This window comes from Pinus tabuliformis, chromosome 5_1 (assembly GCF_031772625.1).
Source record: "Pinus tabuliformis cultivar Carrire ecotype Pingquan chromosome 5_1, CPIR1, whole genome shotgun sequence".
Taxonomy (NCBI): Eukaryota; Viridiplantae; Streptophyta; class Pinopsida; order Pinales; family Pinaceae; genus Pinus; species Pinus tabuliformis.
In genome coordinates, this window is record NC_142305.1 from 843,552,938 (window position 1) to 843,567,398 (window position 14,461).

The following is a 14,461-nucleotide window of genomic DNA, read 5'->3' on the forward strand; positions in this document are numbered from 1 at the left end:
ACATTGTCCCTTCCAGGACTGACAATTGGCCTGCCAGTATGGCTCTTCTCGACCTCTGTCAATCAAAGCACCATGATTCCTAAGAAATCAAATCAGCAACTAGTTGATACTAAAGTTACCCCCCAACCTTCTACTTCGTTTGTTTCTCCCTCTCCTTCTTCCTCTTTGCTTGGTGAAGATAGTAAAACTAAAAACCAAGTCACTGAGAAGAAGAAGAAAGGGAAGGAGAAGAAGAAGAAGGAGCCAACGGCAAAAAGGGGCAACTGCACATTGTCTAGCGAAAATCCACACACTGCACCATCCAAACCTAAATCTCCATGTGTCATTTGCAAAGGGGACCACTATCATAGAGATTGTCCTTGCATCCCACGGATCTTAAGGGACTGGTCTCCCTGCTTGCACAATCTGGTGTCGTCAACCTCTGACGATCATGTTGAGAGTACACCGTCAACTAGTGAAAACAAAGTCAATGGACAGAAAGGAAGATCTAAATTTCCTTGCAGACTGTGTGAAGGCGATCATGCCCTCCACCGTTGTCCCTTCCTGGATGAAGCTAAAAGAGTCTTGGATAACCATCCTGCGTCACCGCAACGACTTCCTTCTAGATACAAGAAACTCTTGCCGAGTCCATTGCTAGTTGAAAATCTGACTGACACACCATTGTTGTCGGTTGAAGCACCTACCATTGAAGATAAACCCTCTGAGTCCACACCGGACCAAAGTCAATAGGTCGAGATGGTAGTTGACCCAATCTTGCCTTCAGAGGGTCCACCTTCAGATGATACTGTCACCAAAGAGAATGAGAACGACACCATTCAAATTCTCTTCGTAAACACAGACTCCGATGAACATGGGGGCAATCTACCCATTCCTTTACCGCAGGAAGGAAGTTCGTCAGAGATTTATTTGATCATTTATTCGGTCCCACCTCCAAGCAACCTAGTCTTTTCCTTCAATTGGAATCTACTAGGCAGACCCCATCTACCATCTAATGGACCATTCCAAATCATAGTGAAAACTTACAGAATGGTCATGGTTGGTGCCATCATAGATGAAGGGGCTTCTGTGAGTATCCTTTCCTCAACTTCTTAGAAAGTGCTTGGTTGGCCATCGCTTATGCCTGAGATGCGAATTCTGACAAGCTTCAACTAAGGAACCAGTCGACCATTAGGAATCCTTCCAAATTTTCCTATAACTTTGAGACGGAAAACCATTTATCTGAACGTGATGGTAGTCCAAGGACCTTTAGATTACAATCTACTCCTTGGGCATGACTACATTTATAGAATGGGAGCTATTGTTTCCTCACTCTTTCGAGTGATGTGTTTTCTGCATGAAGGCGGAATGGTCCAGCTCATAGACCAGCTTTCATTCCCCGGTTCACACATAGATAATAGTCAAATTCCATCCCTAACTGGTATTTTTGCACAAGGAATATCTCATCAATCTCCATTCTGTCCACCTAATGAGCGTGAGTGATTCAATGATTGTGACTGAAACCCAGGGGGCATGCGCCCTGGTCTGCGTCGGTAGGAAAAATTTAGGTATAGGGTAGGATTCCGCGAAGGATATATGACTAGTCTTACACACCTATCCATTTAAGAAAATGGGGTTAAACTGGAATAAGATACCTCTGTCAGAAGGTATGCCTTTCCTGACAGAGCAAATGTTTTGTCTGCAAACTTAGGGGTAACCTGGAAACTCTACTTCGCTATACCCGGGGGCATGAAAACCTTTTTGCATACAAGTGAAAAGTGGCCAACATAACTCTAACCTCGTAGTTTTTACTAACTTCAACTGCTTAAGTTAGGTGATTGGTCTGATCAACCATTCACCTTTGCCGAGACCAACGGAAACGGTAGAGTAAAGGATATGTTTCCCACCGGGAAGCTATCCTACCTAAGCTTAGTAGTTCTTTAACCCCTAGGACAGTAGTTGGTCGTTCCTAGCTTGCATAATGAAAGGATCTGGAGAAAAGTTTCGAATGGGGAAATCTCCCTAAAAAATCAACCTATCGATGAGACATCCTTATTATACGACTGGCACGAGCATTTTTACATAAAGTTCAAGCTCATTAAAAAATAAACCTAGCAATGAGAATATGTTCCACCAGAGTTTAAGCTCATTAAAGAATGAACCCACCTTTGGTAAATAACCATTGTGATCGCATAATTATCATCTTTTAAGCCTTGGTCGTGTTCTTACCATCACCTCCACTCTTTTTTAGCCGATCATATGCCTCCATTTGATTTTTTACCCATTTTGAGGAACAACTGCGACGAGTGATCCTATTAGCCACCTTCTTTACACTATCGTGATTTAAAAGTTCCAAACCTTATCTGGAACCAGCTGCTATCCAAAACCATCATTCCTCAAAAAACGAGTCTCCTTTAAGCTCTTTTCATCTGACTCGTAAAATATGAAAATATTGCCAAGAAATTTGCCTCTCCAGCTTGTTAAAGTGATTGGAAGTGCCATCCCTCCTCTATATTTTAATATTTTTGGACCTGAGGGATTATTACACAAAAATATCGAGCATTTGTCTTGTTCGACTCATTAAAACTATCGAAAAGTCATCCCTTTCGCATTGTTTTACACTTTTTCGGACTTAAGGGATTATATTACAAAAAAGGAATATTGGAGTTTCCTTTCTGTCCCTTTTTAGACTCTCTAAAATTGAAAAGAACCGAGTTATCCTTGTCGTTAAACTCGTTAAAATAATAGCGACAAACTTGTCCATATAGACAAGAGCAAGTCTCACTATTGCTAGGCTCGTTAAAATATAGCGATGGGTTTGCCTGAAGGGAAAATTATAGAACAAGCATATGTTATCCTCCTCAAGCTTGAAAAAAATAAAGAGGTACTGGTCAGAAATGACTGGGGAAAATTGGGAAGAAAACTTGAAGAAACATTATTGGTAGCAGGTCACTCTTGAACATGACACTTTCACTCCGTCACCATGATTGAGTCGGGTTGGGTTATTTCGTTCACCGGTCATATCACCATTGGTGCACCATACCATCCACTTTTGGGATTAACGCTACCAATCCATTTCAGTGTCACCAATATGCTCAAGAAAAGTCTCTCAGAGAATTCACCAACCCAGCTTGTGTCTCATCCGCTGCAATACCTTCACGCTTCATTCTTTCATGACCGCCACCTTGAACCTTGTATCATCAGATTGTTTTCACCTCCACAAAATCATTTGCTCCATTCCGTGTCGTAGATGTGGGATTCATTAATGCCCTCCTACGATGGGTCACTTCTTGTTGACATCAGCTCATTATCCAAGAAGTTGACTTAGGGACAACCCTTTCAATACTTTGAAGCTTGCATGCCTCAATGGCATGTTTCTCACTTTCGGCGATAGGTTTACATTAATGGCCTTCGACCGAAAGATTTTGCATGGTGGTTGACATCGACTCATGTATTCACACCACATGAATTGTACTGCAGTACCTTGAGGGTCATCATCATTATCGGTGATTCCTCTCACGCCTATTAACAACTTACATCATTGGTTGGTAATCAGGCGATGTCTTTCCATGTTCGACATCAGAACATCTTTTCACATGGATCGACTTGTACTTCGGGCGAAGATTGAATGAGTTTGAAGATCCCAGATGTAGTTTCATCCATCTGGGTTGCGATATATTTAGGAAAATAAAGACATCAAATGTACATCACAGCTGCACAGCTAATCATCCAAACTAAAGGATGATGGATCTACCAGGATCATCAGTCTGCCACACAGACGATTGTCTGTCTTATGTACATGAGTATGAATTTATAAATCTGAGCATGGGAATACCCGCCTCAGCTAAGATCATGAAAATATTATGAAGGTAATGTATTGTATTGTATCTTATTACACGTCACCTTCCAGTTTGAAAAACCTCGGATCCTCATTATAAAGCATTTCACCTGACATCAAAAGGATTTACAACCTCATGCTTTAGGGGGCAACTGTTATAGACATATTTGGGCACTGCAACCCCAGTCATATATATCCATAAACCAAGGGCTTCTAAGTCCCTAAAAGTGTTGTTTCATACCTTAAAGGAGCAAGGTTAGTTGATTACATCATCTCCCAGAAGTTCTCCCTGAAAAACTACTCAGAACTGGTCAAAACTGGACCCAACAGACTGCTCAGTGCTAAGGGTGTGATGCATCTCACCTGCCACATGCAAAAAGTGTGATGCATACTAGAAATCCCTTCTGTAGGGTGCGATGAGTAAGAGCAGACAAATGGCAGAAGTAGTTTGCTAGGTGGAGACCCTGAGAATCTTCTAGAAGCTCCTCATTTGACACTTGCCTCTCTGAATTCGCCTAGGGATGAGTAAGAGATCATGAAATATCCAAGTGGAACCAGGAACTATCAGAGAGATGAAACTAATCAAAATCCCAGAAGCTGACTCACCAAGGATAATTTTAGGGGCGAATGTTCGCCCTTTGGCGAAATTAAGGGGTTTTAAATTTTTAGTGGGCGAATATTTTGTATCATAGTACATTTTTACAAATCACCTCAAATAGCCCACCTTATTTTAAGGGAGAGGGTAAAAAAGGTAAATTTAGCCCTTGAAATTAGGACTTACAACCTTCCATTCGCCTATTTTCAAGAACAGGTTTTATTTAAGTGAATCCTATGGGCCAAATACCATATTTATAAAAGAGGTATGGTAAATTAATAAAAATATAAATAAATGAGAGGTATGGTAAATAAATAAAACATTTTTTATATTTACTCCATAAGTCACCTTATATACATGTAAGGGTGTAAACAAATAAAAATATAAGTAAAGTGGAGGTATGGTAAATAAATAAAACGTCTTTTTATACTTACTCAAAAGGTATGGTAAATAAATAAAAATATAAATAAACTAGACGTATGGTAAATAAATAAAACCTCTTTTTATATTTAGTCCATAACCCTCGTTTCTATTTATGAAGGCTCAAGAAAGAGATTTTATTTAAGTGAATCCTATGGGCCAAATACCATATTTGTAAAAGAGGTATGGTAAATTAATAAAAATATAAATAAAAGAGAGGTATGGTAAACAAATAAAACATTTTTTTTATATTTACTCCATAAGTCACCTTATATTTACGAACACTCAAAAAATGGGTTATATTTAGGTGAAACCTATGGCCAAAATACTATGGGACAAATACCATGGACTAGATTGTTATTAATACCATGCAAAAAACCATTATTAACCCTAATATTAGAATTAATAAAAATAAAAATGGCACATGGTATTGACCCATGGTATTCACCTGGAATGTAGCCTATTTAAATGGGGGAATTAAACCAGCATGTAGCCTATGCTAAGATTCACTAGGACTTTACAAAGTTTTATTATTTAGTGAAAGACTCACCAAGATCTTACAAGATTTTATAATTGAGTAAAATATTCGCCATGCCTGGTGAGAGATTCGCCAAAAAATTATATATACATATTATATTATTGATAAAATCGCCTTCCATTTTTCCTATATACCATGGAGATTCGCCCATTTATTATATTTATAAATTTAGGGGGGGTTCTTAAAATTTTCCCTGTGACTCACTCTCCTGAAAACATCTATATATGGATCCCTCATCCAAGAGATCTAGAGGTTGGAATTTTGTAATTTGTAAGGAAGTGCTATTGGTTTCTCTTTGAAGACATTGTTGGGTGATCTTGCTTTATATGAGGTGAAGAGGGCTTTCATGCTGGGAGGATGGCACTGGGTCAGACCATTGGGTTGTAATCCTCTCTTCCACTACTTCTATCAATAAAGCTATTTCAGTTTTCCTCCATATTCTTGTATATCTCTGAATCTTATATTGATATATGCATTTGTATGGTTAATATACATCTGATCCTATATTGTTTATGGCTATAGATCTCTATGCTTTGATGGTATTATGCTACATTGACTCTACAGGTGCTCTTTGAAGCGGGACAAGTAAGGAAGGAGTGGTGGATTTCTATTAAAGGGGAAAGGAAACAAACAAGGAGCAAGCGAAAGACTGAGGTTGTCACAATCTGCTTCTTTCTCATCTATCTCTCATAAGGGAAAACACAAGTAACCTTAATCTGTTTGTTTCTAAGATAGCTACCCATCTTAGTGGGACTAGCAGCTCTGAATAGACACTAGTTTTCTCAATAACAACCAGGCAGAGGAGCTGCCTGATGATGAATATCGTTACTAGGGTGCGGTGGTAATGCGACACCTAGAGCAGGTTTAGTAACCCTGCCTTTTCAACTACGCATAACCACTTTCGCGGCTCCAATTCTATAACTCCTGCCACAGTGTTCTTCTTGGGCTTCATGAGCTGCACGGTCACTAGGTGAGGGAATTTCTCATGGTCAACGAGATCCCAATCTTAAAACTTCAAGTATGGCACCCATCCCAAGTGCGTGTCCTCAAAAATGATATTATCTGGGAGGAGCGGAGTCTGCAGAGAGCTCTTGCTCTCATCAAGGTCCTTAGGCACCTTTGCCTTCCCCTTCCGTAGGGAGGCATATGCAGGCAGCTTGGTTGGAGGGTGTGCAACCTAGGTTTCTACCTCCATGCCCTCATCCTCATCTTCTCCAATTATGAGGTCTTCAAGGTCTTCTTTCTCGTTGTCGATTTCTAGGTTATCTCCTTTCCCCTTTTCCTCCATAATTAATCTAGTGTGCAGCAGGTTTCGAGCGGACACACACACTGAAATCATTGGATGTTTGTCTTTCTTTGGTCTCAGCGTGCACGGTGATTTATGGATTTCTGCAATAATCCTAGTGCCTTTAGGGGCATCTTCTATGGTCAGGGAATGCACGACCTCTTCGACAGTCATCTCTACAATTTACCTAGCTTCTTCAGATACTGCCATCTTGCTCGTCCAGAAATATCTCAATCGCTCAATCACGGGCTCAATCAATGCTCTACATATGGCAACCAGGTCTCAACTTAGAATACTTGGGGCATACAATAGCTCAATTCGCAAATGACCAAGTGTTGTTTGCTGGGCAACCCTTTGTAATTTATAGCGCCTTTTGAATTTGAATTCAGTTGTTCCCCCAAAATCTAGTCCATTAATGCTCCCTTGGCAGCAGATTTTCCCAAATCTTGCCCATAAATGCATCTTAAATGCTTGCCACCCACTCCATTTTCTCTCAAGTCAAGCATGACATCGTGAATAGTGACTCCATCAGTCACTTTCCAGCCAACCCGCATGGCAGCATAGCCCCCCTTGCGTGGTCATGGACCTTGTGACACTTTGGTCCTGCGCGCAGCCTGGAAATCACGCAACTCCTGGGCATAGTAGTTTATAGTCCCGTGCCTCCTTTTAACTACCTGGAGTGTTAAGACTGTACTTCCCACGGCCATTCAGGTGGCCCCGCCACCTATATAGGGTTTCAACTAGTCATCCATCACTTTTCATGGAAAACATCCACCTTCGATTGTTACTGGCTACGTCGTGCATTATATCATCTATAGCTTGCCACCATGGGTGATCCCTTTAGTAATATGTGGTCTAATCCAAGGCATTAGGCTGCTAAAATCTCAGCGGTACTTCCCAAAATCGTCAACGTAATCATGCACAACCTGTTTTATCACCCTAGTTTTCTTATCAAGAAAATCCTTCTTTATTTCGTCCTCCAGCTTCTTGACTTCTGCTTCCACTAGAGCGCTTTTCTCCCTTAATCGCACCCTTTCTTTCATAATTTCTTGGAGCCTAAGATTACACTATCGGATTTCTTCCTCAGGTCCCAAGCATTTTTCTTCGTTCAGCAATGCAATCCCTTCTTCCAAGGCTCTACGGGCCATCATATCTATTGGCGCTGCTATCCTTGGACTAGGCATATTATATTCTATTGGGGTTCCAGCGTTTGCTCCATACTCTAGCCTCAGAGGTTTCTGCTCCGTCAGTCTCTTGCACGTTGTCCCATAAGCCATAGAATTGCTGGTACGGGCAGCTCCCAATCAGTCTGTTGTGCATCATATACCTTTTTCAGCGCTTTGCACACTTCGTTAAAGGCTTCTGCGTGGACAACCTTCTACACACTCATTCTTTCCATACTCCGTTGTTCCAACTGGAGGGGTCATTCGTGCAATTTCCTTGCCCAACACATGCTTATTGATCGTGTCTCCTAACATGAAGTCTGTGTGCATCCGCACAGGTTGTTTAACATATGCCTATATCCATCTCGATAGGTGCACGCGCGGATCATTCCGTCCATCATACTTGTCTTTTAGATCCATTTGAGACTCTCCAAAATTCATGCGCATCATTCTCCTGCATTCACGCCAGTCCTCAAAGCTTCCCTGGTGCATACCCCACCACCTCATAGGCATAGCACACAATACCCATTTCAAAGCCTTGAAACATTGTTGTTTCAGCACCTCCCTTTAAAATATGTTCAAGAAAGTATCTACCTCACTTAACCCATCATAAGTAGGCAGATCCCTTACTTCCATGGATATGCAGTGCAGTGATCTTGTCATCATGTTGCAATTCAGCGTGGTTACCTCGTGTAACCAATTCTGCCATCGCTCTATCTCTTCATCCAAATCCAATGTACAAGAGCTTTCACGCTCCCATGAGATTCATCCATCCATGGTGGTATTTACCTAGTCCTACTCTCGCGTGGTTATCTTGTAGATGTAGTCTAAATCGTCGACGCTTTCATAGTCGTGCACTGGCTCCGTGTAGCATGATCCTTATGCAGGGTCCAAAGGTACTACTACGTGCAGAGACCTTTTCTCAAAAATCATCTTGCGCTTCTTCAAATTTATCACCCCATTTATGTCAGTGGCCCAATCCATACCTAATAGCGCAGGATAGGGATTGCTATCATCAACAATCTCTACCACTTCAAAGTCTGCTAGTGTGCTCACTCCTTCAATATCCACTATGATTCCCTATAATCTCCCCATAGGTATTATCTTTTGTTGGTTCACCATTCATAGTTGGATAGGACACCATTGCATTGTAGGCCTCCCCATGCACTCTCATGTCTACTTTAGCAGAATGTTCACGTTTGATCCTAGGTCTAGAATCACTTTGTCCATCTCATGTTCTCCAATCTGCATAGTCAATCTCATTTCTCTTCCCATCCTCATCGCATGCTTTCCAATCTTCTAGACTACGTGCGGTTCTCTTGGCGCGGTCCCAACACATCTATTTATGAGTTCCTGCGGTACCTTTATAGCCTTTCTGTCGTGCATCAACTTCATGCATGTTTCCAGGAACATCATGAGCATCGAGGGGTCCATTTCTGGCTCCGGTCTATTTTTTCTTCCTGAAGTGGAGGCATCAGTGAAGCGCTTCCTAGCTTCCACGAAGGTTTCCTTAGCGCGCTCCAAATCAAACTCTGGTTCTTTCATCGTAGCCTTGCGAACCCAAGTACTATCTTTAAATTGCTTGCCTTTATCATCACCTGTCGTAATTCCAGTTTGGAGCATAATGTTCACGTTAGGGTCTTCCTCGCGTGGCTTAGACCTCATCAATTGCAGGTTTTGAGTCGTGGGAGGTTGGAGTGCTCCCATGTCACGCAGCCTAGCTATCAGTGTGGGACAATCCTCCATCTCATGATCAAAAAAGGTACAATACAAACATGATGGACGCATTGGATTCACACAATCATAGGCACAATGTCCTGGCCCTCAGCAATTGTAACATATCAGATATCTGTGACCTCTTCCAGGTCCTCCTCCATCTCGGCCTCGTCTGCGCTCCTGAAATTTTGTTCGCGCCATCCCTGCATTCTGGTCAAGGGGCTACGTTTCGGCCTGAACTCTGTAGGTGGGAGTCCTATCCATCTTCAATTCATAGCTTCTACAGGTGCGCTCATCATGTCCTACTGACCTACAAAAATTACAGAACAACTATTACAAATTTTGCGTGTAATTCTACAACAAATGGTAGTTTCCCGTAGCATGCTTTCCTCCTATTTGACAAATCACACACCAGAACACAGGCACCGTGCTAGGTCCTGCTTGGGCCTCCGATCTTAATGGCATTAGTCCTCCTTCCATGAGGTAATTCATGAACATCGAGCAGTGGTCCTTGTCATGATCCTGACCCTTACGTTTTACACACCATACCTCGTCGTGCACTTTCGAGCGAGTTGTCCTGTCTTGTTTCAGACCCTACATCTCAAGGCACAGGTTTTTCAACTGCGCATGGATCTACTGAACTCCCAGGTTAGGATCCTGTATCGGGGTTTCATGTAGCCTCATTGTGATCTCCAAGGCCTCTTCCTAAGTTGTTAGCCTCTATTGTGACAATGCGTTTCTTAAATGTGACGTTAGTGATGCTACAAACCATTCACGATGTTGTCCCTCTGTCAAAGTCATATTAGCCTCACAAATTGTTCACTTCAGTCTCTGATCTAATTCCCAATGGTTCTCACCTGGTAGCATCGTGATCTCCTTGAACCCAATTATCAACTGCACCTCTAACTTCAGCCTGCTAAATTATCTGTTTAGCGCAGTTTGGATGTCTACGATCCTTGCATTCGACTTGTCATTAGAATTCTTAATGTACCAGGTCATCGCATGATCCTACAGAGCATTGACGAATGTTTCTTTATTTATATTGTCATCCATAGCTCCCTGTGCTTCCCATATAGATTTTATCACGAACCAAAACTGGTCTGGATCTTCATTTCCTACTCCCTTGAACATCGGAAACTTTATTGCGTTTGTCATATTGACTCGCGGTGACGGCGGAGGTGGTACGGACGAAGATGGGGGTGAAGGCATTGAAACTAGTGGTGGTGTGGGTGCGGGTGGTATGTGTGGAATCCTCTACCTTATCAAATTTATCTCACTTATTGGTGAGACATTCGCGAGCTCTTCCTCATTCCCTCACAGAGGTGAAATCAAGGGGCTTGTTTCTAGTCCTGCACTACCTTCGTTTCTATAAATTCTCCCACTTCACGTAGCCCCAAACATCAATTTATTCACATAATCTACTTTTCACACAGTAGCATTTTAATCCAAGTGTTAAGAGACTTAACTTACTTATCTCACGGTCCTTTGATAAAGCATCGCTCTGCCTTTCCATAGCTAACTAAAGTATCTACCACGAACTTAGTAATGAACCCTCCTATAATTCGATCGAGCCAGTGATCAACAACACATGAGATCTTATCCTCTGATGCTTCCAATCTACACACCAACTCTAGGGTCCACACAATAGGACTATTGAGCTTGCACCTTCCTTGGCTATATGCTAGCTTCGCGATCCACTCATACAGCTCAGTAGGGAAAGATGCGAAGAAAATTTTGTGGGTCTCTATGTACAGGTAACAGTCTAACCACTCTTCTTTTGATAGCTACGGACTCCTATTCTCCTGTGCCGTGAACTCGTGAATTTTCCTACCCAGCCAATCTTCAATTTCTTTCTTAGTTGGATTCTAGTGATACAGCATCAGACATCTCTATGCAGATCCTGGTCCCAGCAACAAAACCATTTGTTGGCTTGTTGGGGTCTGACCTAGGTTCTGAGTTAATTAGCCAAACAAATCCTTGTACTATTAGCCCTTTTGGCAATAGTCTTGTGGAGCGCGAACTGAGGTCTCACTCGAAGTTGTATGGGGGGTGCTGGAACTAGGTTTCCGCACCCTTGAGATGTCTGAGGGGTTGATTTGGTTCAACTTTGAATCCCTTCATGTAGATTACTTCGCACACTTCTCTGACCTTCGCGCCCTAATATGTTTGCCTTTGCACAACCCTAACTAGGGGTTGTGGGGATTTCGTGCTGTTGGAATAGAGATCTGCACTATTTCCTTAAGTGACACCCAAGATCTTACTTATCTTGTTATAATAGTTATTTATCTTTGCGTAAACAGATGCCTTATGTTATATTATTTATTCAACACATTCATATGAGTTCACGCAGTAAATAAATAGTAAACTTGTAATTGAGACCCAATATACTTCAATGCATAAAATAGGAAAAGATACAGATAAATATGGTAAAACTTCTATTTTATTACTTCTTCCAACAGTTATAGATTCGACTTGTCCTGTGCACTTAGTTGCAGGGGTCTGCACACTCAGCTATAGACTACTAGGCCTTTGTGCACTCAGCTGCAGAGCCTTCTCTTACTCTATGATCCAAAGACACAACTCTACACTTCGACTCAATGCTTCATGGACTCCTTAGACTGATTCATCCATTATCCTTTCTACACTTAGAGCCTTGCTCTATTCATACAATCCCATGGTCTGCGAACCATGGGTAGATCTTTCAAATCGACATTACATTACAAAAACAAGGGTGGAAAACCCTATAATTCTATTATGACTTTGCGCTTGGCACCCACAAATCGTGGAGTCTTTACATTAGACTTCGTCAAAAATTGGGCTTTAAGCCCCAAAACATGCCTTGCGGGGATCCCATGCCCAACAAACCTTTTTCTAGTTCAGTTTTGTAGCTCTCTCATTATTCTCTCTCTCTCTCATACTCTTGGAGACTTAGAGTTTCCTTGGATCACTCTTGGTGGGTGTGGCATACTTGGATTCTTGGAGCACGTAGGCAAAGGAAGAGTAGGAAAACATAAGAAGGCATTGGGATCAATAGCTACATTATATTTTCTTCAAGGTACCAAGCTGCATGTATCCTTCCTTCACTAGCTTTGGCATCCATGACACATGCATGTGGTTTCTTGGTTGTGATTTGTCATTGGCATGGATGATTTCCCGGATTGACAGTCAATTGCCTAGCCTTGCCATTTCCTAAATAGCCATGGTTATTATGGGTTTACTTTCATTGCATGTTTTCAGTTGGTTCTCATGTTTCCTTAGCTTGGGTTGAGTTACTAGTTCTCATAGCCTTGGTTGGAAAAATGTTCTAGAGTCCTGTAACAGCTTTGTTTGAGTTACTAGTCTCTTAGTCTTGGTTAGAAAAATGCTCTGGAGCCTAGAGGCAGTTGTGGGTTGAGTTACTAGTCCTGGAGCCTTAGTTGGAACAAACACTATGAAGCCCTAAATGGCTGGGATAGAGACCAATCTGATGATGGTTTTGTGATGTTTGAGCGTGAGGTGGAATCACTGTTTCATGGGTTGAGGTGGATGGCCTCTAGAAGCCCTGGATGGTTTTTGATTGATGTGTTCTATGAGAGCCCACATTCATGCTTGGAATATGGCATGGGGGTGAATGTTAGGCCCCTATACTACTAGTGTAACCCCTTATTGTTATTAGTACAACCCACTTATTATATTGATGTACCCATGTAGTGCCCATATTGTTACTATTGTGCCCCATAGAAGCCCACTATTGTTATTATTGTGCCCTTACATTATTATTGTTATGTCGGCTCTGATTATGTTTTGACCCCTTAGACTCCAATATATAGAAAGGAGGTATTTTCATTTGTATCATCCAAGAATTGTTCATTTGTGTAATGTAAAGGAGGTTGTCCCCTTGAAGAGGCTGAATTCTAAGGCGTTGATCTCTCTTATCTATCTTTTTCTTGAGCTGGTTTCATAACATTTGGTATCAGAGCTTTGGATTCTAGGGTTTCGCTGCTCCAAACAGGTCATCGTGGTATTTTCACTATAACTATTTTGCTACGATGTTTCAGAAGCTAAAAAAAAAACCCATTTGTGATGAAATCGCACTAAACCTTGGGTCTGAATTTCAGAGCTTTTCGTGCTATATTTGTGGAGATATGATCTGAGGAAGTTGGTCTTTTTGCAGACTCCTGAATTACATTCCAAACAGGTGACCTGGGGAAAATCGTCATAACTTTCTCTCTGAGCATCGGATTGAAATTTCATCAGAAGGTACAGAAAGAAGACTGACTGTAGTTTCTTGTATATATTTTTCAATGCCAAAGGTTGAAAAGTGACACGTGGCACTTCATACAAGTTCGCTCTTCTGGAAAGGTCTATAATTAGGTCATCTTGGGAGATTGTGCATAACTCTTTCTTGGGGAATCAAATTTGGATAAGACTGGTGGCATTGGAAGGAGGACACGGAGGGTTACTATAGGTCACAATTTTAGAACTTAAAGATCCGAAAGTACAGAGTTACAGTCGTTTCAAGATCGAGCTCCTAAAATCAAGAAAAAGCAAGATGAGGAAGTTTTATGGCAAGGATCCGGTAAATTGGATACTTCAGATGGAGCAATATTTTGATCTACATGGTGTACCACTGTTACAAAAGGTATGTATTGCATCTTCATATTTAGAAAGGGATCATTTTTTATAGTATGAAGGGCTTTGTTCTCGTAAAAAACTTGTTACGTGGTCAATTTTCACGGAGGAAATGATAGCACATTATGAGGATACAAAGAGAAACACCTTCTTTAGAGCAACACCACAACAATTGGAAAGAGTAAAAGGGCTTTGTGACATAGTGGAAAGTAAAATTATGGAAACCAGGAAGGATACCCCTCACAACTATAAAGATGGAAGTGTTGTTTCTCCTAGCCTTCTACAACCTACAAGGGTTACACCACAACAATTGGAAGAA